Genomic DNA, 27,364 nt, shown 5'->3' with positions numbered 1-27,364 from the left:
GCCGAAGGGCTTGACGGTCCGCTACCCTACCCCTATCCCAGGCCAAATGGCCTCCTCCCTCCCAGTCTCTGCACATAACTACACCCGAAAGGTTTCTCTCCCCCCTCCCCTCCCCACACCCCCACACCCTGCACCTCTCTCTCCCCCTCTCTCTTACCTTTCCTGCTGCTGCTGTCTGGGCATCTGCTGTACTTACCTGCGCCAATTTCCTTACTGGCGCCGATTTCTGCAGTGGCCACATACACTGGCCTAAGCAAAACTGGAGTAACTGTCAGCTGGCCAAACTTGTCTAAATGGCCAGAATTGGCACGGGTGGCACGTTACATCCACTTTGGCTGAAAAAATAAATGATCCAAAATAATCGTAACTAACTGAGTTACGCTGATTGGGGAAGCTGTGGATTTTTAACTTAGGCCAAAAAAAGCAGCATGCTCCAAAAAAAAACGGCGCAAATCACTGGGGAAAATTGAGCCCTTAGACTATCTATGACCCTTTGTAACTTTCTGTTCCCATCCATGCAACTTTTTGTGCCTCCAAACTTAGTGTCATCTGCAAACTTGGATCCAAGTCATTCATGTACATGGTGAAGAGCTGATCCTTGGTGAACACCACTCATTACAACCTACCAATCAGAGAACAAACCTTTGCCCCGACCCTCTGTCTCCCACCTCCCAAACAATTACCGACCCATGTCGCAAGGTTCTGTGCGCAAGATTAAAAAATTCAACTAGATTAATCAGACACGTCCAAGCCTTCACAAATGCATGCTGACTGACTCACTTTGATCTGCTTATACTTGTCAAAAGGTTCAGTCACGCTCTGTCTCGAAATATATATTCCAGTAACTTAGCCTTTCTGCCTTCTTAGATACTGATCTTTTTTGAACTGTCATTTATTTATTGTGACCTCCCAAGGAGGTGCAGTCCGCAGGAGAGGTGCTTCTTGAAGTCTCTCTGTGAGTATGGACTCATGCTGAGGTGTGCAATGTATTTGCTTCATGGGTTCTTTGCTGCAAAACGACGTAGACAGGCTAAGTGAGTGGGCAAAAATTCGGCAGATGAAGTGTAATGTTGGAAAGTGTGAGGTCATACACTTTGGCAGAAAAAAATCAAAGAGCAAGTTATTTTTTAAATGGAGAAAAATTGCAAAGTGCTGCAGTACAGCGGGACCTGGGGGCGCTTGTGCATGAAACACAAAAGGATAGTATGCAGGTACAACAAGTGAGCAGGAAGGCCAATGGAATCTTGGCCTTTATTGCAAAGCGTATAGAGTATTAAAGCAAGGAAGTCTTACTAGAGTTATACAGGGTATTGGTGAGGCCACACCTGGTATACTGCGTGCAGTTTTGGGTTCCATATTTACGAAAGGATATACTTGCTTTGGAGGCAGCTCAGAGAAGGTTCACAAGGTTCATTCCGGAGATGAGGGAGTTGACTTAAGCTCCACTTCCCCGCTCGCTCCCCATAACCCCTTATCCCCTTATTGTTTAAGAAACTGTCTATTTCTGTCTTAAACTTATTCAATGTCCCAGCTTCCACAACTCTCTGAGGCAGTGGATTCCACAGATTTACAACCCTCTGAGAGAAGAAATTTCTCCTCATCTCTGTTTTAAATGGGTGGCCCCTTATTCTAACATCGTGCCCTCTATTTCTAGTCTTCCCCATCAGTGGAAACATTCTCTCTGCATCCACCTTGTCAAGCCCTCTCATAAACTTATACGTTTCGATAAGATCACCTCTCATTCTTCTGAATTCCAATGAGTAGAGACCCAACCTATTCAACCTTTCCTCAGAAGTCAATCCCCTCATCCCCGGAATAAACCTAGTGAACCTTCTCTGAACTGCCTCCAAAGCATGTATATCCTTTCGTAAATATGGAAACCAAAACGGCATGCAGTATTCCAGGTGTGGCGTCACCAATACCCTGTACAACTGTGGCAAGACTTCTGTTATATATGTGGACTTGAATTTACTCTGTACAGCCATCAGAGGGCTCATCCCCTGGAGTCCCAAGGGATCCCATAATCCCTTGGGAGCACAGGTATTTAAGGAGGCTTCGCAGGTTGGAGAGGCACTCTGGAGACCTGCAATAAAAGACTAAGGTCACACTTTACTTTGAGCTCACAGTGTTCAGTCTTATTTTTTCTCCATACACAACAACTTCCTTACTTTTATACTACATCCCTTTGCAATAAAGGCCAAGATTCCATTGGCCTCCCTCATCACTTGCTGTACCTGCATACTAACCTTTTATGTTTCATGCACCAGAACCCCTAGGTCCCACTGTACTGCAGCACTTGCAATTTTTCTCCATTTAATAATAACTTGCTCTTTGATTTTTTTTCTGCCAAAGTGCATAACCTCACACTTTACAACATTATACTTCATCTGCCAAATTTTTGCCCACTCACTTAGCCTGTCCATGTCCTTTTGTAGATTTTTTGCGTCTTCACACATTGCTTTTCCTCCCATCTTTGTATTGTCAGCAACCTTGACTACGTTACACTCAGTCCCTTCTTCCAAGTCATTAATATAGATTGTAAATAGTTGGGGTCCCAGTACTGATCTCTGCAGCAACCGACTAGTTACTGGTTGCCAACCCGAGAATGATCCATTTATCCCGACTCTCTGTTTTCTGTTAGTTGACCAATCCTCTATCCATGCTAATATATTACCTCCAACCCCGTGAACTTTTATCTTTTGCAGTTACCTTTTATGTGGCACCTTGTGGTGGGGGGTTCCTTCATGCCATTTAGCGTCATGATCTACTGAGCGAGGTAAGGGCAGGGCATTTGGCTGCGTGGGGTCATCTAAAGTGCAACATTACAACATTTTCTACATTACAACAGTGACTACACTCCAAAAAATACCTAATTAGCTGTAAAGCGCTTTGGGATGTCCTGTGGTCGCGTCTTCCTTTCTTTTTTAAAATGGAAGCGCTGGCTTCAAATAATGATCTGATCCACGTCACAATCTCCCTGTTCTGCATTTAGCCGGCAGTCAATAGGCGCGCGCGCTAACTACTTTACCAAGATGGTGCACTACGCACTGCCCATCTTGGATGCCATTTTGGGAGTTACGGTGATCACGTAGCGCCTGCAATATGAGCACTACACAGCCCAATTTAACTCACATAATGCCTTAACACATCTTAAAGTGCTTCAGATACAATGAATTACTATGAAATATACTCTTATGTAGATGGACCGGCAGTCATTTTACCGGCAAGATCATCAGCTTATCTTCAGTTGCATTGGTTGCGGGAAGTCTGCACACACTCTTTTTAATATAGAGTCGTGGGATCTTTAACATCCACCTGGGTTTTGGTTAACTGTCTGAGCTAAAGCATCATACCTTTTTCACTGCACTAAAATATCAGTTTTGGCTTTTGTACTGAAATCCTGGAATGAGCTTGAATCTACAATTTTTTGACTCTGAGCGAGATTAATATCAATCTGATACTTGACTCAGTCGAGGCCAATAACACCCCAATTGCTAATGCCATCACAGGCTGATCATTGAACCTGGGGCATTCCTGGTCTGCATTTCTCAGTTACATGTTGTGTTTAGAAAGCACCTTTCATGACCTCAAGATGTCCAAAATGTTTTACAACTAATGAAGTAATGTAGGAAACACAGCAGCCAATTTACACACAACAAGGTCCCACAAACTGCAATGTGATAATGACATGTTTGTGATGTTGATAGAGGAATGTATATTGGGATTTTTCCCTACTCTTTTACATCCACCCGAGAGGGCAGACCGGGTCTTGTTTTAATGTCACATCCAAAGGATGGTAACTCCAACAGCACAGTCTCTGGAGGGGAATTTGAAACAGCAATCTTCCTTTTTGTGGTATACATCAATGATCTAGACATGGGGCCCAGATATAGGGGGTATGATTAAGAAATTTGCAGTTGATACAAAAATAGGCTATGTGGTTGATAATGAAGAAGAAAGCTGCGGACTGCAGGAAGATATCAATCAACTGGTCAGATAGTCAGAACAGTGGCAAATGGAATTTAATCCAGAGAAGTGTGAGGTATTTTATTTGGGGAGGGCTAACAAGGAAAGTGAATACACATTAAATGGTAGGACATTGAGAACTGTAGATGAACAAAGGGACCTGGAAGTGCATGTCCACAGATCCCTGAAGGTAGCAGGCTAGGTGGATAAGGTGGTTAAGAAGTCATACGGAATACTTGCCTTTATTAGCCAAGGCATAGAATGCAAGAGCAGGTGAGTTATGCTTGAACTGTCTAAAACACTGGTCAGGCCACAGCTGGAGTACTGTGTGCAGTTCTGGTCACCACATTACAGGAAGGACGTGATTGCACTGGAGAGGGTACAGAGAAGATGTTGCCGGGAGTGGAGAATCTAAGATATGAGGAATGATTGGATAGGCTGGGTTTGTTTTCCTTGGAACAGAGGAGACTGTGGGGAGACCTCATTGAGGTGTATAAAATTATGAGGAGCCTAGATATAGTGGATAGAAAGGGCCTATTTCCCTTTGCAGAGAGGTCAACAACCAGGGAGCATAAATTTAAAGTAATTGGTAGAAGGTTTAGTGGGGATTTGAGGGGAAATTTCTTCACCCAGAGGGGGGTGGGGGTCTGGAACTCACTGCCTGAAAGGGTGGTAGAGGCAGAAACCCTCACCACATTTAAAAAGTACTTGGATGTGCACTTGAAGTGCCGTAACCTTCAGGGCTATAGACCAAGAGCTTTAAGTGGGATTAGGCTGGATAGCTCTTTGTCGGTCGGCACAGACACGATGGGCCGAAATGGTCTCCTTCTGTGCTGTAAATTTCTATGATTCTAAGATACTATGCTGTTTGTGGAAGCTTGCTGTGACTGCCACGTTTCCTATATTACAACAGCAATTACACTTCAACAAAGTACTTCATTGGCTGTAAAAGCGCTTTGGGACATCTGGTGGTCATGAAAGGCGCTTTATAAACGCAAGTCTTTCTTTCTTTCTAACTGTGAGCCTCGATGGTGAATGTTAACTGTTCAACCCAGAATTAACTGCCCTCCCATCCCCCCATCCCCCTTAAGTTGAAGTGATGTTAAATCACAAGCAATAGAGGAGGAATTAAGAATGCCCTTGCAATTTTGCCGCTTGTTAACATTGGTTGTGATTGGCACATTGAGGGCATGCTGCCACCTGCAAGTTAATAAAGCCATTATGTATGAGCTGAAAGAAACACAGACCCACAAAGGCAATGGCAAAGGCAATGGGGCAGATTTTCAACTTGTCAACTGGGTATATCAGTGGCATTGCTAATTGGCCGCTTGGTTGAGAAATTCCATTTTAATTTCCATTGTGGAGAGGAAAATGGGTTGGTTTCTGTAATGGGCATCCCATCCGCAACACCAGGTTTACTCCAAGTCAGCAAGTTGAAAATGATATTCTAATATCTTCTTGACTTTCTTATCGTTCTTGGGGAGATGGAGATGAGCATCAATGAGTGGATCTCCCGGGCATAGGGCCGCAAGTTGGACATCCCTAATGTAGAAGCATTAGTTATTAAAGGATTCTCATCATCGGCAACACATATTTCAGAACTTAAATTTAAATCACTCTGCTTGCCATGCCCCTGTCCTGTGCCCTTTTCTGATTTGGGATTTGGGACAGGATTGGGCTTGCCTTATTCCCTCCTCTGTTTCATCAAGTAGAATTGCAGATAAAGGGTGAGCTACTTAATGGCCACCAGCACCTATGAACTGTATAACCACCATCAGTCACTACAGGATAGGAGAGGAGAAAAGAGGAGTTTGGCAAAATGAAGCATCTTGAATTTTGATGGATTATTTCATTGACTCATGTCACAGGGATGGGCAATACAATTGCAGCCAGAACATCTTAAAAAAAGTACATGGAGGGTTGAAATTAGGTTCTCTTGCAGATAAGGCCCCGATTTTAACTTCAGATGGATTCCCTGCTCACGCCTGAGCTAAACTTACAGTCGGGTCTCAATTATGTCATTGGGTTGCAACATGCACATATAAAGAAGGATCCTGTTGGCTCCGGGCGTGTGTCCTTGCTGCCTGCTCAGGAGAGCAGGTTAAAATTGCAGATGTTGCGATCATGGCGGCTTGCGGACAGGTAAGCGCCGGGGCGATTTTAACCGCCCACCCGCCAGGTTGCTGCTGAGCGAGTCGGGTTAAAATGGCCACCATGGCTAATTACATGTCTCAGAAACATCACAAAATGATTCACGTACAGTTAATTAGTTTGAAGCGCAGTTGTATAGGAAAACCTGGCAGCCGTTTTTCACACACAGACCAAGATCCCACAAAAATGAACGAGAAATTGATCCATTTTTGTGTCGGTGTTGGTAGAGGGTGGAATGTTGGCCATGGCACGGGAGCACTGCTCCTCTTTGAATAGTGCCGTGGGATCTTTAACATCGCCCTAAACACTGGAACAGGCAGATAGGGTCTTGGTGTAACATCTCATCTAAAAGATGGCACCTAGGACAATGTGATACTTCATTTGTACTGCAGAGTGCCAGATTAGCTAATATGCTCAAATCAGGCAGTAAATTTTGTGGCTTGAACTAACGTGGAGGACCTAGCAACCCTCCCTCCCCACCATCCACCCCCACCCCACCCCCCCCACCTCTCCACACACACCCCCCCATTAAGGATCAATTAGAGAGGTCTTAGCTTAATGACTTATGATTTGAGGATGTAACTAGCAGGGTAGATAAAGGGGAACGAGTGGATGTAGTATATTTGGTTTTCCAAAAAGGCATTTGTTTAGGTGCCACATAAAAGGCTGTTACACAAGATAAGAGATCATGGGACTGGAGATAATGTATTAGCATGGGTAGAGGACTGATTAACAGACAGAAAACAGAGAGTAGGAATAAACGGGTCTTTTTCAGTTTGGCAGGCTGTAACTAGTTGGGTGTACAAGGATCAGTGCTGGCTCTCAGTTATATATAATCTATATTAATCACCTAGATGAAGGGACCAAGTATAATGTATCCAAGTTTGCTGACGATAAAAAGTTAGGTGGGACAGTAAGCTGTGAGGAGAACACCATGGGCTGGAAATTCAGTTCCAGACATTTTGCGGCGGTATTCATGATGGGACAGTAAGTTCAGCGCCCTCTAAAAGTTTGTGCCTCCGACTGGAAAATTAGTTTCAAATGCAGCAAGATTGATAGGGGGAGCTAAATCAGGCGTTTCACACCTGTGCTCGTCCGCTCCAAGCGGAAACCTCAGTGCACAAATTCAAGGTTTTATGCAAATGCGCAGTTCCAGCTGTGCCCTTTGAGCAGAGCAGGAGAATGGAGGAGCAGGATTAATGACTTAGATGAAGGGACCAAGTGTAATGTAGTGAGGTTTGCTGATGATACAAAGATGGGCGGGAAAGCAGTGTGTGAGGAGGACACAAAAAATCTGCAAAGGGACATAGACAGGCTCAGTGAGTGGGCAAACATTTGGCAGATGGAGTAAAATGTGGGAAAATGTGAGGTGATCCACTTTGGCAGAAATAATAGAAAAGCAAATTATAATTTAAATGGAGAAAAATTGCAAAGTGCTGCAGTACAGAGGGACCTGGGGGTCCTTGTGCATGACACACAAATAGTTAGTATGCAGGTACAGCAAGTGATCAGGAAGGCAAATGGAATGTTGGCCTTTATTGCAAGGGGAATGGAGTATAAAAGCAGAGACGTCCTGCTACAACTGTCCAGGGTATTGGTGAGACCACACCTAGAGTTCTGCGTACAGTTTTGGTCTCCTTATTTAAGGAAGGATATACTTGCATTGGAGGCAGTTCAGAGAAGGTTCACTAGGTTGATTCCTAAGATGAAGGGGTTGAGTTATGAAGAAAGGTTGAGTAGGTTGAGTCTATACTCATTGGAGTTTAGAAGAATGAGAGGTGATCTTATTGAAACATATAAGATAATGAGGGGGCTCGACAAGGTAGATGCAGAGAGGATGTTTCCCTTCGTGGGGGAATCTAGAACTAGGGGACATAGTTTAAGAATAAGGGGTTGTCCATTTAGAACTGAGATGAGGAGAAAGTTATTCTCTCTGAGGGTTGTAAATCTGTGGAATTCTCTGCCCCAGAGAACTGTGGAGGTTGGGTCATTGAATATATTTAAGGTGGAGATAGACAGATTTTTGAATGATAAGGAGGTCAAGTGTTATGGGGAGAGGGCAGGGAAGTGGAGCTGAGCCCAAGATTAGATCAGCTATGATCTTATTGAATGGCGGAGCAGGCTTAAGGGGCCAAAGAGCCTACTCCTGCTCCTATTTCTTATATTCTTATGTTCTGCTGATCCAGCACTGGATGTTGAACAAGCAGAAGTACTGGAAGGGTCGAGAGAAGTGGTGAGGTAGAGCTGGGTCTGGTCAGCATACGCATGGAACCTGGCATTGTGTTTTCGGATGCTGCTACTTAGGCGCAGCATGTAGAGTGGAAATAGGAGGGGGCCAAGGCTAAATCCTTGGGGGACTGTAGTGGTAATAGTGCGGGAGTGGGAAGAGAAGCCATTGTAGGTGATTCTCTGGCAGCGACTGGATAGATAAGAGTGAAATCAGGCAAAGGCAGTCCCACCCAGCTGGACCACAGAGTTTTTGTCCCTCCAGAGTCTTATCATGGGGCCGAAATTCACCACCTCACCGCCCGCTGTTGCCGAGTGCCGCCCACTGCTGTCGACATTCCTCCTGAAGATCCAGGACGTGGCCTGGAGCGGGCGGGAGGGGAGAGCCGCCAGGAACCGCCCGCTGAAGCCAACGAACGGCCGAGTGGCGCAACTGACCTCCCGCCCGCCGAGCTCCCAGATTCCTGCGGGCGGGAGTAGGCGGCAGAACGGGGGTGGACCGCTGCGAGGAGGCTGGTCTGTCCCCGACGGTAATTTTGAAGAACCTGAAAAAAAGGTAAGTGATCACTTCAAAAAAAAAAAATTTTTAACAGCCACTTATCTGGATGGGGTCCCCTGAAGGTCTTCTGATAGTTTTTAAATTATTTGCTGTTGATTTTTTTTTTCCAGCTCTTCGACTCTCCGTGGGCCCGGCTCCATCCTCGGTGGCACTTGGGTTGGGCAGCAAGCACCTCTGCCGCCAAGAATGAGAGCTCCCGCCCGCTGCCACCCAGATTAGCGGCGTATGTTGTCCATTTGCCACCCGACAACCTGCGAGGGACCTCGGCGATGAATATCCCGCCCAATGTACCGTCCGGTACCTCGGCAGCCATCGGCGGCACTTTGGGCGACACTTGGGCGGACGGAGGCCTTGATAAAAATCGGCCCCCTGGAATCTTACAACACAGAAGGAGGCCATTCGGCCCATCGTGCCTGTGCCAACTCTTTGAAAGAGCTACCCAATTAGTCCCATTCCCTTGCTCTTTTCCCCAAGCCCTGTGATATTTTTTAAGGCCACTTAACGCATTACATATTCTTTAATGTTGTAAATGCAGAAAATTGACCGCATATTTCTGTTTTTTAATTTTCAATGAAATAGATAGTTAAGATAAAAGTCAAAGGTGTTTTTGTATTTCCCGGTATTATGGAGGAGCTGTAATAAAAATTGTATTCAAAAAGTAGGCCAGATAAGCTGCTTGTTATCAAAAAGTAATCTAGAAATCTGATTGAAATATTTTTTTAAAGAATGACCAAAAACACAAAAGTTCGTTTCTGGGTGCTGAGAACAGGAAACACACCAGCTTTACATTTTTTTTTTCACTTCGCAGAAGAGCTCAGGTAATTTGCAAAAAGCTAAAAAAAAGTACTCAAGACAGGTGAAGCAACTGCAATAATTCAATAAATGTGAATGTTGGGGGTATCTGAGCTCATCTGTAGTTTCTTGGGGAATCGCAGTCAAGAGGGAGTATTGCCAGGTAAAGGTTTTATCGAGTCCTGCAAGCAGTGCTGACTCACTGGCACCAGCTATATCCGTGTACAGAATGGTGGTCTTGTGGTGACTGTAGGTGGAAATTGCAGCAAAGTCACCGAGAAGTTACGACGAAGAGCATTTTGTGTCATGTTCTCACACAGGTTTATTGGGTGTTTACGATAGGAGGTAATAACCAGATCTATGCGGGAACTGAAATTGAATTAAAACATTTTTAGAGCCACAAGGGTTTCTCAATTCTTACTGTCACTCACCCACTTAATTCTGATCGCAAATTATTTCAAGCAGACGCAGCATGGATTCATGAAGGGGAAATCATGTTTAACTAATTTACTGGAATTCTTTGAGGATATAACGAGCATGGTGGATAGAGGTGTACCGATGGATGTGGTGTATTTAGATTTCCAAAAGGCATTCGATAAGGTGCCACACAAAAGGTTACTGCAGGAGATAGAGGTACGCGGAGTCAGAGGAAATGTATTAGCATGGATAGAGAATTGGCTGACGAACAGAAAGCAGAGAGTCGGGATAAAAGGGTCCTTTTTGGGTTGGAAATCGGTGGTTAGTGGTGTGCCACAGGGAACAGTGCTGGGACCACAACTGTTTACAATACACATAGATGACCTGGAAGAGGGGACAGAGTGTAGTGTAACAAAATTTGCAGATGACACAAAGATTAGTGGGAAAGCGGGTTGTGTAGAGGACACAGAGAGGCTGCAAAGAGATTTGGATAGATTAAGCGAATGGGCTAAGGTTTGGCAGATGGAATACAATGTCGGAAAGTGTGAGGTCATCCACCTTGGGAAAAAAAACAGTAAAAGGGAATATTAGTTGAATGGGGAGAAATTACAACATGCTGTAGTGCAGAGGGACCTGGGGGTCCTTGTGCATGAATCCCAAAAAGTTAGTTTGCAGGTGCAGCAGGTAATCAGGAAGGCGAATGGAATGTTGGCCTTCATTGTGAAAGGGATGGAGTACAAAAGCAGGGAGGTCCTGCTGCAACTGTATAGGGTAGTGGTAAGGCTGCACCTGGAGTACTGCCTGCAGTTTTGGTCACCTTACTTAAGGAAGGATATACTGGCTTTGGAGGGGGTACAGAGACGATTCACTAGGCTGATTCCGGAGATGAGGGGGTTACCTTACGATGATAGATTGAGTAGACTGGGTCTTTACTCGTTGGAGTTCAGAAGGATGAGGGGTGATCTTATAGAAACATTTAAAATCATGAAAGGGATAGACAAGATAGAGGCAGAGAGCTTGTTTCCACTGGTTGGGGAGACTAGAACTAGGGGGCACAGCCTCAAAATACGGGGGAGCCAATTTAAAACCGAGTTGAGAAGGAATTTCTTCTCCCAGAGGGTTGTGAATCTGTGGAATTCTTTGCCCAAGGAAGCAGTTGAGGCTAGCTCATTGAATGTATTCAAATCACAGATAGATAGATTTTTAACCAATAAGGGAATTAAGGGTTACGGGGAGCGGGCGGGTAAGTGGAGCTGAGTCCACGGCCAGACCAGCCATGATCTTGTTGAACGGCGGAGCAGGCTTGAGGGGCTAGATGGCCTACTCCTGTTCCTAATTCTTATGTTCTTATGTTCTTATGTTCCTAATTTGCAACATTCACCCTTTTATTCCGTGGGCTTCAATTTTGCTGGCAAGCCTATTACGTGGCACTTTGTCGAACACCTTTTGGACATCCATGTACACCACGTCAACTGCATTGCCCACTTCAACCCCCTCTGTTACCTCATAAAAAAGCTAGATCATGTTGGTTAAACATGATTTGCCTTTAACAAATCTGTACTGGATTTCCTTAATTAATTCACACTTGTCCAAGTGACTGTTAATTTTGTCCCTGATTAATGTTTTTACTGAGGTTAAACTGACTGGCCTGGGTTTATATTTACACCCTTTTATTGAACAATGGTGTAACATTTGTAATTCTCCAGTCCCCTGGCACCACCCCACCTATGGAGAATTGGAATATTATGGCCAGTAACTCCGCCATTTCCGCCCTCAATTCCCTCCGCGTCCTAGGATGCATCCCATCCCATCCGCTCCGGGTGATTTATCTATTTTAAGTACAGCCATCCTTTCTAATATCTCTTCTTCATCGATTTCTATCCTATCAAGTGTCTCCACTACCTCCTCCTTCACTATCCCTCAATCAACATAACAAAAACAGATTATCTGATCATTATCATGTTGCTGTTTGTGGGAGTTTGCTGTGCACAAATTGGCTGCCCCGTTTCCCACATTACAACAACGACTATACTCCAAAAGTACTTCATTGGCTGTAAAGCGCTTTGAGACGTCTGGTGGTCGTAAAAGGCGCTATATAAATCCAAGTTTTTCTTTCTTTCTTTATACTTAGTTCTGTGTTTCTCCTTTAATGTTTTGAAGTCCGTTAACCCTTCAATAACTGTGTTTTTATGTCTCACTATCTCACTGATTCCCTGGAATTTAGAAGGTTAAGGGGTGATCTGATCGAAGTTTTCAGGATATTAAGTGGAACTGATAGGGTAGATACAGAGAAACTATTTCTGCTGGTTGGGGATTCTAGGACTAGAGGGCCTAGTCGAAAGAGTAGAGCCAGACCTTTCAGGAGTGAAGTTAGGAAACACTTCTACACACAAAAAGGGTGTCTCCGAAGCTTGGAACTCTTTTTTGCAAATGGCAATTGATGTTAGGACAATTGTTAATTTTAAATCTGAGATTGATAGCTTTCTGTTAACCAAAGGTATTTAGGTATATGGGCCAAAGGATATGGAGTTAGGTCACAGATAATCCATGATCTCATTGAATGGCAGAACAGGCTCGAGGGTCTAAATGGCCCCCTCCTGTTCCTATGTTTCCTTTGTTTCCACAGCTTGTTTCGTTCCATTTCTCCCACTGATAATTTTGTCCCAATAATGACTTCAGCCAAACCTTCCGTTTCTATTCCAATAGTTTTATTAATCCATCCCACCCACTCGACTCTCAAACCTAAACTTTCCCCATCAACCTGTCACATTAGTTGAAATCCTCCCCCATGGTTACATTCTCCACAAGGACATTGGTGTCAATTAGTTCTGGTATAGTTCACCAATGCCCCAAGAATCTGAATCTACACCAACCCTGCAGCCACTTGTTGGCTTTCCTAATCTTCCTCTCTCCAACCTGTCCCACACATGCCTCAGGAACCAATCTGACGATTACCACCCTTGACATCCTGCTTTTCAATCTAGTGCCCGACTCCTGAAACTTCCTGTGCAAGACATCAAATATACTTTTTGCATAGTATTACAAGGTACCTCTATTTATGTAATTTGTTCCCATGCGGACCTCAACTTTGGGCTGCCCTCCCTCTCTTTCCAGAAGTTTTTCCGTCATTTCCATGACGTCCTTCACCCTGCCATCACGAAGGCAACATATCGGGGGGAAAATTGCGTTTTTTTTATGTGTTCTAATAATGTTAAAATTAAACTTACCTTAATGGACAGGGTTTTAAATGTCAAAACGAATAGATTAAATTAAATTTTTATATGTTTTAAAACTCTTACACTGTTAAAAGTAAGCTATGCGTCTGCTTTTACCAGGCGTAAAAGTTTGAAGGACATTCACTGGTCATGAGTTGGGCAAATAGCCCAATCTCTACCTCGCCCGCGGATGTCCTTTTCCCGGGGATGCAAAGGATCTGTCAAGAGAAATCTGGACAGAACGGAAAAGCCGTTTTTTGGCGCATGCGGATCGCACCCCGAAAACAGGCCTTTGCGAGGCCTCGCCACGTCCGTGCGCACTTCGTATGGACCCAGCGTAACCGGAATTTTCAGCCATTTAGCATCTCAGTCACAACTACAAAAAAAGGCTGTTTGCACCCCTGACTATCAATGTTTTGTATGGAGAAAGAGTCAGACTGAACACTGTGAGCTCAAAGTAAAGTGTGACCTTAGTCTTTTATTGCAGGTATCCAGAGTACCTCTCCAACGTGTGAAACCTCCTTAAATACCTGTGCTCCCAAGAGATTATGGGATCCCTTGGGACTCCAGGGGATGAGCCCTCTGGTGGCTGTACAGAGTAAATACAAGTCCACATATATAACAATAAACAACTATTATTTTTCTCATCTTGTACTCTACCTACTGCTCATCCATTAGGATGATCTGTTGCTCCACTGTCCTGCAGTGTTACTGGGAACCATGCTTCTCTGAATCGCTGTTGTACTCCATCTCATACTAGCCCGAACACTAAGGGGGAGAAATTGGGTACATTTGCGCCTCCTGTTAGCACCCACGGGGGGCTCTAACGGAGCGCAAATGCCTTTGCGACCGGGCGCAGCGTTGAAATTGACTGCCGCCATATTGGGCGTGAGTTTAGTGGCGGCGCTACAGCATTGCCCCTGATCTCCTACGCCTGGAGATCGTGATGTCATTGTCACGCGCATCATCCCGTTAGCGTCCCAGACCCGAAATTGACTTTCGTGCCCTGCAGCAGCGCCGGTCAAAAACACTGACAGCTGCAGGGGATGTGGATCAGGTGGCCGGCCATTACCGGGACGTTAATTAAAGGCGAGGTGGCCAAGGTATGTAATAAAAAACTTACATAAGAACATAAGAAATAGGAACAGGAGTAGGCCCCTCGAGCCTGCTCCACCATTCAATACGATCTATGTGTCATCTATCTGTCACAATATACTGGCTACACGGCTGCCAAAGTTCATACTATGAGCTCTCACTGTCCAAAAACATCAATATCTGAGCTGGGCTCAAGCCCTGGGAGTCAAGCAGCAGAGTTATAAGAACTTAAGTGTTATGTATTTAACCCTTGGTAACCTCCATCACACCACCACCAGAGGGCCTACGTATTGGAGTCCCAAGGGATTCCAGCATCCCTTGAGAGCACTATATATAAGCAGACCACCCACATGGTACCTGCACTCTGGAGCCTTATTAAAGGAGCTAAAGTTACACTTACTCATCGCTCACAGTACTCAGTTTCATCCTTTATTATGAGCGTATCAATTGGAAGATAACGAACAACCGCGCGAAAATGCAAAGAACAGTTGGTACCCTGGAGAAGTTCTCAGAAGGGGACGATTGGGAGGCCTTCAGGGAGAGACTCGACCAATACTTTGTGGCCAACGAGCTGGAAGGGGACAAGAATGCTGCCAAACGAAGGGCGATCCTCCTTACCGTCTGTGGGGCAACAACCTATGGCCTCATGAAGAATCTTCTAGCTCCGGTAAAACCAACAACTAAATCCTATGAAGGATTCTGTCCGCTGGTCTGGGAGCACCTAAACCCTAAAGAAAGCATTTTGATGGCGAGGTATCGGTTCTACACGTGTCAACGGTCGGAGGGCCAGGAAGTGGCGAGCTACGTCGCCAAACAAAGGCGCCTCGCAGAACATTGCGAATTTGATGGATTCCTCGAACAAATGCTGAGAGACTTTTTTGTGCTTGGCATTGGCCATGAGGTAATACTTCGCAAACTATTGACTGTTGAAATTCCGAACATGAGCAAAGCCATAACGATAGCCCAGGCATTTATGTCCACCAGCGACAATACCAAGCAAGTTTCACAGCATAAAGAGGTTTCGGTCAGTACTGTGCATAAAGTAACGTCGTTTTCGAGCAGGAATATACATGGCAGAATGTACACGCCAGCTGCTGCACAACCTCAGATGACCCAGAGTCTGCCATCAATTGTTACTGCGAGGCAGTTAACACCCTGTTGGTGTTGTGGAGGTGATCATTGGGCCCATCAATGCCACTTCAAGCACTATGCGTGCAATGGCTGCAGAACAACGGGACACTTCCAGCGAATGTGCAGGCAAGCTGCAAACCCTGCAAACCATGCAAACCACCACGTTACAGAGGAAGATCGATCCATGGTGGATCAGGCTGAACTAGAGACTCGAACCGAGGAGGCAGAAGTGTACGGGGAACACACCTTCACCACGAAATATCCACCAATAATGTTAAAAGTTGAACTGAACGGAATTCCAGTATCCATGGAACTGGACATGGGTGCGAGTCAGTCCATAATGAGCAAAAAGGCCTTCGACAGGCTGTGGTGCAACAAGGCACATAGACCCAAGCTCAGCTCCATTCACACCAAGCTAAGAACTTACACCAAGGAACTGATCCCTGTAATTGGCAGTGCAGAAGTCAAAGTCTCCTATGATGGAGCAGTGCACGAACTCCCACTGTGGATTGTGCCAGGGAATGGTGCGACACTGTTTGGCAGAAGCTGGCTGGGGAAAATCCGCTGGAACTGGGACGGCATCCGAGCGCTTTCGTCCGTTGACGACGCCTCATGTGTCCAAGTTCTGAGCAGATTTACATCATTGTTCAAGCCAGGCATTGGAAGCTTTTCGAGGGCGAAAGTGCAGATCCATTTGGTTCCCGGTACACGACCTATCCACCACAAGGCACGGGCGGTACTGTATATGATGCGTGAGAAAGTGGAAATTGAGCTGAATAGGCTGCAGTGAGAAGGCATTTTCGCACCGGTGGAAGTCAATGAGTGGGCCAGTCCGATTGTCCCAGTACCTAAAGGTTACGGCACGGTCAGAATTTGTGGAGACTATAAAGTGACGATAAACCGTTTTTCACTGCAGGAACAGTACCCGCTACCCAAGGCAGACGACCTATTTGCGACCCTGGCTGGAAGGAAGTCATTCATCAAATTGGACCTGACCTCGGCCTACATGACGCAGGAGCTGGAGGAATCTTCGAAAGGCCTCACCCTGCATCAACACGCACAAAGGTCTGTTCATCTATAACAGCTGCCCGTTCGGGATTCGGTTGGCCACGGCAATCTTCCAACGGAACATGGAGAGTCTGTTAAAGTCGGTCCCTCACACCATGGTTTTCCAGGACGACATACTGGTTACAAGTCAGGACACCATTGAGCACTTGAAGAATCTGGAAGAGGTTCTTAGTCGGTTGAATCGCGTGAGACTCAGGTTGAAGCGCTCGAAGTGTGTTTTCCTGGTGCCGGAGGTCGAGTTCTTGGGAAGAAAAATCGCAGCAGACGGCATCAGACCCACCAACGGCAAGACGGAGGCCATGAAGAACGCGCCTAGACCATAGAATGTGATGGAGCGGTGGTCGTTCCTGGGACTCCTCAACTATTTCAGTAATTTCCTACCCAGGTTAAGCACCTTGCTAGAACCTCTACATGTGCTACTGTGCAAGGGAGATGACTGGGTACGGGGGAAATCACAAGAGGCTACCTTTGAGAAAGCCATAAATCTGTTGTGTTCAAACAAACTGCTTGTCCTGTACAACCCATGTAAACGATTAGTGCTAGCTTGCGATGCGTCGTCATTCAGGGCCGGGTGTGTGTTACAACAGGCTGATGAATCGGGGATTTTGCAACCGGTCGCTTAGGCATCCAGGAGTTTGTTCAAGGCCGAAAGGGCCTACAGCATGATTGAAAAAGAGGCTCTAGCGTGCGTTTACGGGGTGAAAAAAATGCACCAGTACTAGTTTGGCCTCAAGTTTGAGCTTGAAACTGACCACAAGCCGCTCATATCGCTATTCTCTGAGAGCAAAGAGATTACCACCAATGCCTCTGCCTGCATCCAAAGATGGGCGCTCATGCTGTTGGCATACAACTATGTAATCCACCACATACCGGGCACAGAGAACTGTACTGATGCTCTCAGTCGACTACCATTGCTCACCACCGGAGTGGAAATGGCACAGCCTGCAGACTTGCTCATGGTAATGGATGCATTCGAAAACGAAAAGTCACCTGTTACGGTCCGCCAGATCAGGACCTGGACCAGCCAGGATCACTTACTGTTCTTGGTAAAAAACTGTGTCCTCCATGGGAGCTGGTCCAGCATCCCAGCGGAGATGCAGGAGGTGATTAAGCCGTTCCACAGGCACAAAGACGAAATGTCCTTGCAGGCGGACTGTCTGTTGTGGGGTAATCGCGTGGTCTTACCCAAGAAGGGCAGAAAAACGTTAATTTGTGACCTACACAGCACCCACCCAGGCATTGTAATGATGAAAGCCATAGCCAGATCCCATGTGTGGTGGCCCGGTATCGACATAGATTAGGCTCATGCATGCGCCAGTGCAACACTTGCTCTCAGCTGAGCAATGCACCCAGAGACGCACTGCTAAGTTTGTGATCGTGGCCCTCCAAACCGTGGTCGAGGATCCATGTGGACTATGCGGGCCCATTTCTAGGTAAAATGTTCTTGGTTGTCGTCGATGCTTATTCAAAACGGATTGAATGTGTAATAATGTCTGCCATCATCGAAAGCCTACGAGCCATGTTTGCCACACACAGCCTGCCTGATGTCCTAGTCAGCGACAATGGTCCGTGTTTCACAAGTGCTGAATTCAAGGAATTCATGACCGGCAATGGGATCAAGCACATCACGTCTGCCCCGTTCAAGCCCACATCCAACGGCCAGGCAGAACGGGAAGTTCAGACCATCAAGCAAAGCTTGAAACGTGAGTTGGAAGGCTCCCTGCAGACCTAGCTATCCCGAGTGCTGCTCAGCTACCGCACCAGACCCCACTCACTCACCGGGGTTCCATCAGGAGAGCTGCTCATGAAAAGGGCGCTCAAAACAAGGCTCTCTCTTGTCCACCCTGATCTCCATGATCACATGGCGGGCAGACGGCATCAACAAGGTATGTACCATGACCGGGAAAATTTGTCACGTGATATTGAAGTCAATGATCCTGTGTTTCTACTCAATTACGGACATGGTCCAAAATGGCTCGCTGGCACGGTCACAGCCAAAGAAGGGAGTCGGGTGTTTCAGGTCAAATTGGCCAATGGACTAAGGTGCAAAAAATATTTGGACCAAATCAAATTGTGGTTCACCAACAGCTACGAACAACCCGAAGAAGACACCACCAACTTTCACCCTCCAACACACACACAAGTGGCAACCAACATCATGGTTGACCATGAGGCCGAACTCACCAACCCCAGCAGCCCGGCAAGGCCGGCTGCCCAGCAGCCCAGTGAAGAACCAACCAACTCACCGAGATGTTCGACAAGGGAGCGAAAAGCCCCAGATCATCTCACACTGTAAATAAGTGTACGATTAACTTTACGAGGGAGTGATGTTATGTATTTAACCCTTGGTAACTTATATCACACCACCACCAGAGGGCCTACCTGTTGGAGTCCCAAGGGATCCCAGCATCCCTTGGGAGCACTGTATATAAGCAGACCACCCACACGGTACCTGCACTCTGGAATCTTATTAAAGGAGCTAAGGTCACACTTAGTTATTGCTCACAGTACTCAGTTTCATCCTTTATTATGAATGAATCAATAAGGACATAAGAAAGAGGAGCAGGAGTAGGCCATGCGGACCCTCGAGCCTGCTCCGCCATTTAATACAATCATGGCTGATCCGATCATGGACTCAGGTCCACTTCCCTGCCTGCTCCCCATAACCCCTTATTCCCTTATCATTTAAGAAACTGTCTGCAGTATATGCAAGCACTCTAATAATGACTCCATGAGGTAAGGGTATATTACTTGAACTGTAGTGACCTTAGTCCATTTATTGCAGCTCCTTGAGTGAGGACACAATGAGGTGAGCTCCCTTTTATAATTGGTTACCTGCAGTGTACAGGTGACCCTTAGGTCTCCGCCCATAGCACCCTCTGGTGGGACAGGTATGGTGTATACAGGGCGAAGATACGTTCAGTGGTCTAGTGTTACAGTTCATACATTATACATACGTAACAACACTCCCCCCTAAGTCGTGCCACAGGCTTTTGCACTGTGTCCTCTGACCCTCGACTTGCACTTGCACTTTGCCCAAAGTACCCAAAGCCCTTGCATTTTGTCTTTGCTTGGGGATGGCTCTCTCCCTGTGGACCCCCAAGTCCTTATTGCCACGACATTGGGAAGTGGTCGGCAGTGGACGGTTGTAGGTTGTAGTGAGGGTTGTGCGGATTCTGGGTGTGATCCATGTGTCGATGGCTACATTTACCCCCCCGCCCCCATACATAGACCATGTGTATGGCTCAACACCTGCCCTGGCATACCTGTACAGAGAATAAAGATTCCGATTGATTATGTCACTGTTTTAGAGTTCAGCAGTGGTGGAGCAAGTACATTCTATGGGTAGGGTACACACGTGGCATTGCGGTCCGACCCTAGGGGTGTGGGTACAGGTGTGGGAGGACTTTTAGTGGTGGGCAGAGCCACAGGAATGTGTGGCCTCCCTGTCCTCCTTTGAGGGCTGCAGGGACTCCCTGCTGCCCTTCAGCGGTGGTGGAAGTCTGGTCATCCCAGGTCCCGCAGGGAGGGCTGCAGGGTGCTGGCCTATTACTCCTGGTGCTGGCCCTGGTGGCTAGGGGGGGGTAGGGCCGATCTGGGGGCAGGGTACCAGTGGTCGTGCTTGTGCCGTCCATTGATCGCTGGCCCTATAGTGGGTATGTTCCCACTGTATTTGTGGCCACCCTCCCTGGGGCATCACATTGGTCCCGGAGGCGCAGGCTACATGATCGGGTAGCCCACTGGACCTGAGTGCTTCCCATGGCTTTGTCTGTATGCATGTCGAACCCAGCATCATAACTCATTTCATCATTAGCATTCATGATACATCGGCTCCAACCGCAATCAGCCGACTTTACATTGTTATTTGTTGTTACACTTTTGCATTTGTCAATTACATCACTTCCCCATGTACTATCAGCATCTTTTTGCAATGTTACTTTTAGGTACCTGCATTTGTTAGTTTCATTTTTTTCATTAGTATTACCAGCATCACTGTTCAACAGTACATTTATATACTTGCATTCGTTAACTACATCTTTATCATTAGTGTCACCGGCATTGCTGTACAAAGAGTGGAGCTGTCCCTTTAATTGTTCTGGGTTGCCAGTCTCCTTTAAAAGGGCCTTGCAAGCTTTACCCCAATCCGGTTCGCTGCTTGGCAACACCTGTTGCTCCCTCAACGCTGCCCCTCGTGGTCTGGTCGCGGCTATCTTGATTTCAGGTGCTTCACCTCGTGGTGCGGGCACCATCTTCTTTCTCTCCACGAGGTAGGCTGTGGTGATCCTTTTCTCCCCAGGTTCTGCCACGGAAGTTGAGAACCTGTCTTCTGCACCGATCTTCTTCCCTTGGAGTCCTGCCACTGGAGCCCGGAAGGTGAGGTCTGGTCATTCAGGTTGGATCATCTTGCCGTTGAGTTGTGCAGGCTGTGTCGTCGCCACACAGTCGAGTCGGACGGTAGGATTTCCAGTTGCTGTGATGGATCCAAGTTTGGGGTCACATAGGACGTCGATTGCCGGGGCCTGCTGGCTTTCCCAGCTCCAACAGATTTGGATTTGCTTCATCCATCTTCTTCCCAGCAGCGCTAGACCATCACCAGCAACGATCCACAAAGGTAGCTTGTGCATCACGCCACCATGGGACACTTGGACCTCCATGTTGCCAATGACTGGGATGGTGTCTTTTGTGTAAATGAGCAGCTTCGCCTGGATTGGGAGCATTTTGGGTCATTTGGCGGGATTGTCCCACAGTTTCTCGAAGGCCGTCTGATTCATCAGCGATTGGCTCGCCCCTGTGTTGACCTCCATCGAGACTGGAACACCGTTGATTTCTACTTCCATTTTCCACGGGGAACTCTCAGTGGAGCAGGTATACACTCCGTACACCTCTTCCAGGGGCTGAGCTGCCTCATAGACTCTCTCTTCGTCTTCATCAGCATCGGAGCCTGGGTGATCGGCCAACTCTTCAGCGACTCGGTGAGTAAAATTTCTTCTACACATTCGCTGGAGATGACCTTTAGTGTTACAGCCTTTGCAAGTATAGTCTTTATATCGGCACTGCTGAGCCCTGTGGATTCCTCCACAGCGGAAGCACGGGGCTAGCCAGTTGGCCCCATGTGGCGGACTCAGAGTTGCGGGACTCGGGGTAGCAGCCTTGCCTCTGAAAGGCACCATTTGGTTCACTGTACTCGTCGGGTTAGAGTTCTGGGGGTGAGTCATCATCCTCTTGGAATCGCAGGCCAAAATCATGAATGCCTGGCTCACTTTAATTGCCTTCTGCAGGGTGACCATAGTGTCCGCAGAGAGCAGTTTAAGGAGGAGGCCCTTGTGGCCGATTCCAATAACAAATATGTCCCTTAGTGCTTCGATGTCACCAAAATCACACGGTGCAGCCAATCATCTCAGGTCTGCAACATATTTTGCAATTTTTTGGCCTTCGGGCCGCTGGTGGGTGTAGAACCAGTGTTTGGCTCAGCGGATGCTCTCTTTAGGTTTGAGCTGTTCCTGTATTATTGTTACGAGCTCCGCGTAAGTTTTTGTTGTCGTCTTCGCTGGGGCTAGCAGGTCCCTGACGAGGCCATGGATAGTGGGCCCACAACTGCTGAGCAGGATGGCTCTACACTTATCAGCCAGCGAGGTCGGGTCATCTCCTGCTAGGTCATTTGCAATGAAGAAGTTTTCGAGCCTTTCCACAAAGGCATCCCAATGTTCCCCATCAGCGAATTGTTGAATGCTGCTTAGGTTAGACATGTTATGCATGGAAATTTGTAACCTCATCACCAGTTATAGTATATACAAGCACTCTAATAATGACCCCACGGGTGGTAAGGATATTGTACTTGAACTGTAGTGACCTTAGTCCGTTTATTGCAGCTCCTTGAGAGAGGAGCTCTCTTTTATACTTGGTTACCTGCAGTGTACAAGTGAGCCTTAGGTCTCCACCAGTAGCACCCTCTGGTGGTACAGGTATGTGTATACAGTGTGAAGATACATTCAGTGGTCTAGTCTTACACTACATACATTATACATACACAACACTGTCTATTTCTGTCTCAAATTTATTCAATGTCCCAGCTTCCTTCCACAGCTCTCTAAGGCAGCAAATTCCACAGATTTACAACCTTCTGAGAGAAGAAATTTCTCCTCATCTCTGTTTTAAATTGGCGGCCCCTTATTCTAAGATTATGCCCTCTAATTCTAGTCTCCCCCATCAATGGAAACATCCTCTCTACACCCACCTTGTCAAGCCCCCTCATAATCTTATTCGTTTTAATAAGATCACCTCTCATTCTTCTGAATCCCAATGAGTAGAGGCCCAACCTACTCAACCTTTCCTCATAAGTCAAACCCCTCATCCCCGGAATCAACCTAGTGACCCTTCACTGAACTGCCTCCAAAGCAAGTATATCCTTGCATAAATATGGAAACCAAAACTGCACACAGTATTCCAGGTGTGGCCTCACCAATACCCTGTACAACTGTGGCAAGACTTCCCTGCTTTTATACTCCATCCCCTTTGCAATAAAGGCCAAGATACCATTGGCCTTCCTGATCACTTGCTGTATCTGCATGCTATCTTTTTGTGTTTCATGCACAAGTACCCCCAGGTCCCGCTGTACTGCGGCACTTTGCAATTTTTCTCCATTTAAATAATAACTTGCTCTTTGATTTTTTTCTACCAAAGTGCATGACCTCACATTTTCCAACATTATACTCCATCTGCCAAATTTGTGCCCACTCACTTAGCCTGTCTATGTCCTTTTACAGATTTTTTGTGTCCCCCTCACACATTGCTTTTACTCCCATCTTTGTATCATCAGCAAACTTGGCTGTGTTACACTCAGTCCCTTCTTCCAAGTCGATAATATAGATTGTAAATAGTTGGGGTCCCAGCACTGATCTCTGTGGCACCCTGCGAGTTACTGGTTGCCAACCAGAGAATGAACCATTTATCCCAACTCTCTGTTCTCTGTTAGTTAGCCAATCCTCTATCCATGATAATATATTACCCCCAACCCGGTGAACTTTTATCTTGTGCAGTCAGCTTTGTTGATGCCTTTCCTTCGTGTGTTCCTGCCCACGATCGTTCAGCCTGTTGCCCTGCTTGAATGCTGGGCTGATCACGGGGGTTCTCTGAGAATTCCGCCAATCTCCCAAGTTAAGGTAAGTGATTGGCAACTTCCCATGGAAGTTCCAGACGCAACAGTCAACCACATGTAGGTGAAACCAGGTAGATGTGGCAGGTTCCCTTCCCGGAAATAAATTGGTGAACGACTTGATTGTCTATTCTTTTGATGCTAGCCCACAACTTGCCGTGGTGATTTGGTGAATTCAGGACCTGACCTTTTGTGTTACTCATCATCATCATCATCCTTATCATCATAGGTGGTCCCTCGAAATGCGGATGACTTGCTTCCACGCCTTAAAAAGAATGAAATCACAGGTGTTTCAATGAAGGACCTAGTATTCCAGATCCCAAACTACATCTTGGAGGGTGGAAGATGCCTGGGCTTGGATTTTTTTAATGTGAGGTGGCCGTTGCACACCAGCCACAACACGGGCTTGACAGAGCTAGGTCTTGGTCCAGTGGCAAGGATCACCCAAGACGACTGGAGACCAGCTCTGCTGCACGGACCGAGCGCGCACACATATCGCAGTGTGGGCTGGCCCGTGCTGCTCCTGAGCCCTCGCCTCATCTGGGCCCCGAACTCACGCCTCTCCTGGGCCCCAGTCACTTCCTTCTACAAACTCTTGCCGTTCCTTCGCCTCCTGCTGTGCCTGCCCGCACTGCAATCAGCTACCTGACTTCGCAGCCATCGCCCTCCTGCAGTGGTATGTCACCGTACACTGCTCCCTCTGATGGCCCCGGCCTGCTGATGGTCTTGTGGCTGGGACCGTGCCGATTTTCGAGCAGGGCCGCTGCACGCTGCTCCCTCTGATGCAGCCTTTCAAACACAGTGTTACTAATCCAGTATCATAACCATTAGTTGAGCTCTTGGCCCATAATGAACTTGGAACATGGAAGCTTTTCAAAGAAGAGGTGATGTCAGCAGCCCTTAAAGAGCTACTGCTAACATTTAAAGGTACGTGACGACATGGAGTGGGGGAGTGGATTTTGAAAAAAAACTACCTGTCAAAAATCAATGGTTGGCAAAATCAACGCGCAGGTAGAAAACAGTCTCTGGGCAAGCGATGGAGTGGTGCTACACACTGGTTCAAGATTGGCGCAGTGCATGATTGAGGTGATTGGCCAAAGAACCAAAGGTGACATAAGAAAAAAACATTTTACGCAGCGAGTGGTTATGACCTGGAATGCACTACCTGAGAGGGTGGGAGAGGCAGATTCAATCCTGGCTCTCGAAAGGGAATTCGACAAGTACCTGAAGGAAACACATTTTAACGGCTACGGGGAAAGGGCGGGGCAGTAGGACTAGCTGAGAGCCAGCATAGGCTCAATGGGCTCTCCTTCCCCAGAGTACGATGTTGGAGCACACATGGTAGAAGGTGATTACCAGAGTCATCCGAAAAAGTTGGGCAGTAAAAGAGCAGCTTTACCCTCGCTACACAGCCTTGTAACGTGTGTGTATTTTATCCACAGGACCTGGTAACAGATGCAGAAGAAGCTGGCACACCTTGGGAATGCTGCCAAAATAAGGCTACCTATCAGGTGGATGCCCATGTTTACGAGTGGTATATGTCAACCTGTTCCACATTTACTCATAAGAACATAAAAACATAGGAACATAAGAAATAAGATCACGAGTCGGCCATTTGGTCCCTCGAGCCTGGTCCGCCATTCAATAAGATCATGGCTGATCTGATCATGGACTCAGCTCCACTTCCCTGCCCGCTCCCCATAACCCTTTACTCCCTTATCGCTCAAAAATCTGTCTATCTCTGCCTTAAATATATTCAATGACCCAGCCTTAACAGCTCTCTGGGCAGCGAATTCTATAGATTTCCAACCCTCTGAGATAAGAAATTCCTCCTCATCTCAGTTTTTAAATGGGCAACCCCTTATTCTGAGACTATGTCTTCTAGTTTTAGTTTCCCCTATGAGTGGAAATAGCCTCTCTGCATCCACCTTGTCGAGCCCCCTCATTATCTTATAAGTTTCAATAAGATCACCTCTCATTCTTCTGAACTCCAATGAGTATAGACCCAATCTACTCAACCTATCCTCATAAGTCAACCCCTCATATCTCCGGAATCAACCTAGTGAACCTTCTCTGAACAGCCTCCAATGCAAGTATATCCTTCCTTAAATACTCGTGCCAAACCTTCACACAACCTTACAGGTCTACCTTTGCTGGTCATAGATGTCAAGCTGCAACTTACAATTGACATTCTCAGAACACTCATATCTTCAAAAGGCTTCACACATAAACTGTGCCTGCCTGCACATTGCATAGCCACTTCCTGCTACACAAAGTGTGTTACACAATGACCCATCTGTTGTGTGAAATTCACCACTGCAGTGACGTTGAACAACAAAGAACAGCTAAAAAAATGATTAAGGAAGCGTAGATAGACTATGAAAGTAAACTAGCACAAAATATAAAAGCAGATAGCAAGAGTTTCTATAGATATATAAAAAGAAAAAGAGTGGCTAAAGTAAAGTTGGTCCCTTAGAGGACGAGACCGGGGAATTAGTAATGGGGAACATGGAGATGGCCGAAACTCAGAACAAATATTTTGTATCAGTCTTTACGGTAGAGGACACTAACAATATTCCGACAGTGGATAGCCAAGGAGCTATGGGGGAGAGGAACTTAACACAATCACAATCACTAAGGAGGTGGTACTCAGTAAGATAATGGGACTAAAGGCGGATAGATCCCCTGGACCTGATAGCTTGCATCCTAGGGTCTTAAGAGAAGTAGCGGCAGGGATAGTGGCTGCATTGGTTGCAATTTACCAAAATTCCCTGGATTCTGGGGAGGTCCCAGCAGATTGGAAAATTGCAAATGTAATGCCCCAATTAAAAAAGGAGAAAGACAAAAAGCAGGAAACTATAGACCAGTTAGCCTAACATCTGTGGTTGGGAAAATGTTGGAGTCCATTATTAAAGAAGCAGTAGCAAGACATTTGGATAAGCAATATTCAGTCAGGCAGAGTCAACATGGATTTATGAAGGAGAAGTCATGTTTGACAAATTTGCTGGAGTTCTTTGAAGATGTAACAAACAGGGTGTCTAAAGGGGAACCAGTGGATGTGGTGTATTTGGACTTCCAGAAGGCATTTGACAAGGTGCCACATAAAAGGTTACTGCACAAAATAAAAGTTCACGGGGTTGGAGGTAATATATTAGCATGGATAGAGGATTGGCTAACTAACAGAGAACAGAGAGTCGGATAAATGGTTCATTCTCTGCTTGGCAATCAGTAACTAGTGGGGTGCCACAGTGATCAGTGCTGGGACCCCAAATATTTACAATCTATATTAACGACTTGGAAGAAGGGACCGAGTGTAACGTAGCCAAGTTTGCTGACGATACAAAGATGGGAGGAAAAGCAATGTGTGAGTAGGACACAAAAAATCTGCAGAAGGACATAGATAGGCTAAGTGAGTGGGCAAAAATTTGACAGATGGAGTATAATGTTGGAAAGTGTGAGGTCATGCACTTTGGCAGAAAAAAATCAAAGAGCAAGTTATTATTTAAATGGAGAAAGATTGCAAAGTGCTGCAGTACAGCAGGACCTGGGGGTATTTGTGCATGAAACACAAAAGGATAGTATGCAGGTACA

Source organism: Pristiophorus japonicus, chromosome 10 (genome assembly GCF_044704955.1).
Source record: "Pristiophorus japonicus isolate sPriJap1 chromosome 10, sPriJap1.hap1, whole genome shotgun sequence".
NCBI lineage: Eukaryota > Metazoa > Chordata > Chondrichthyes > Pristiophoridae > Pristiophorus > Pristiophorus japonicus.
This window is presented reverse-complemented; position numbering follows the sequence as displayed.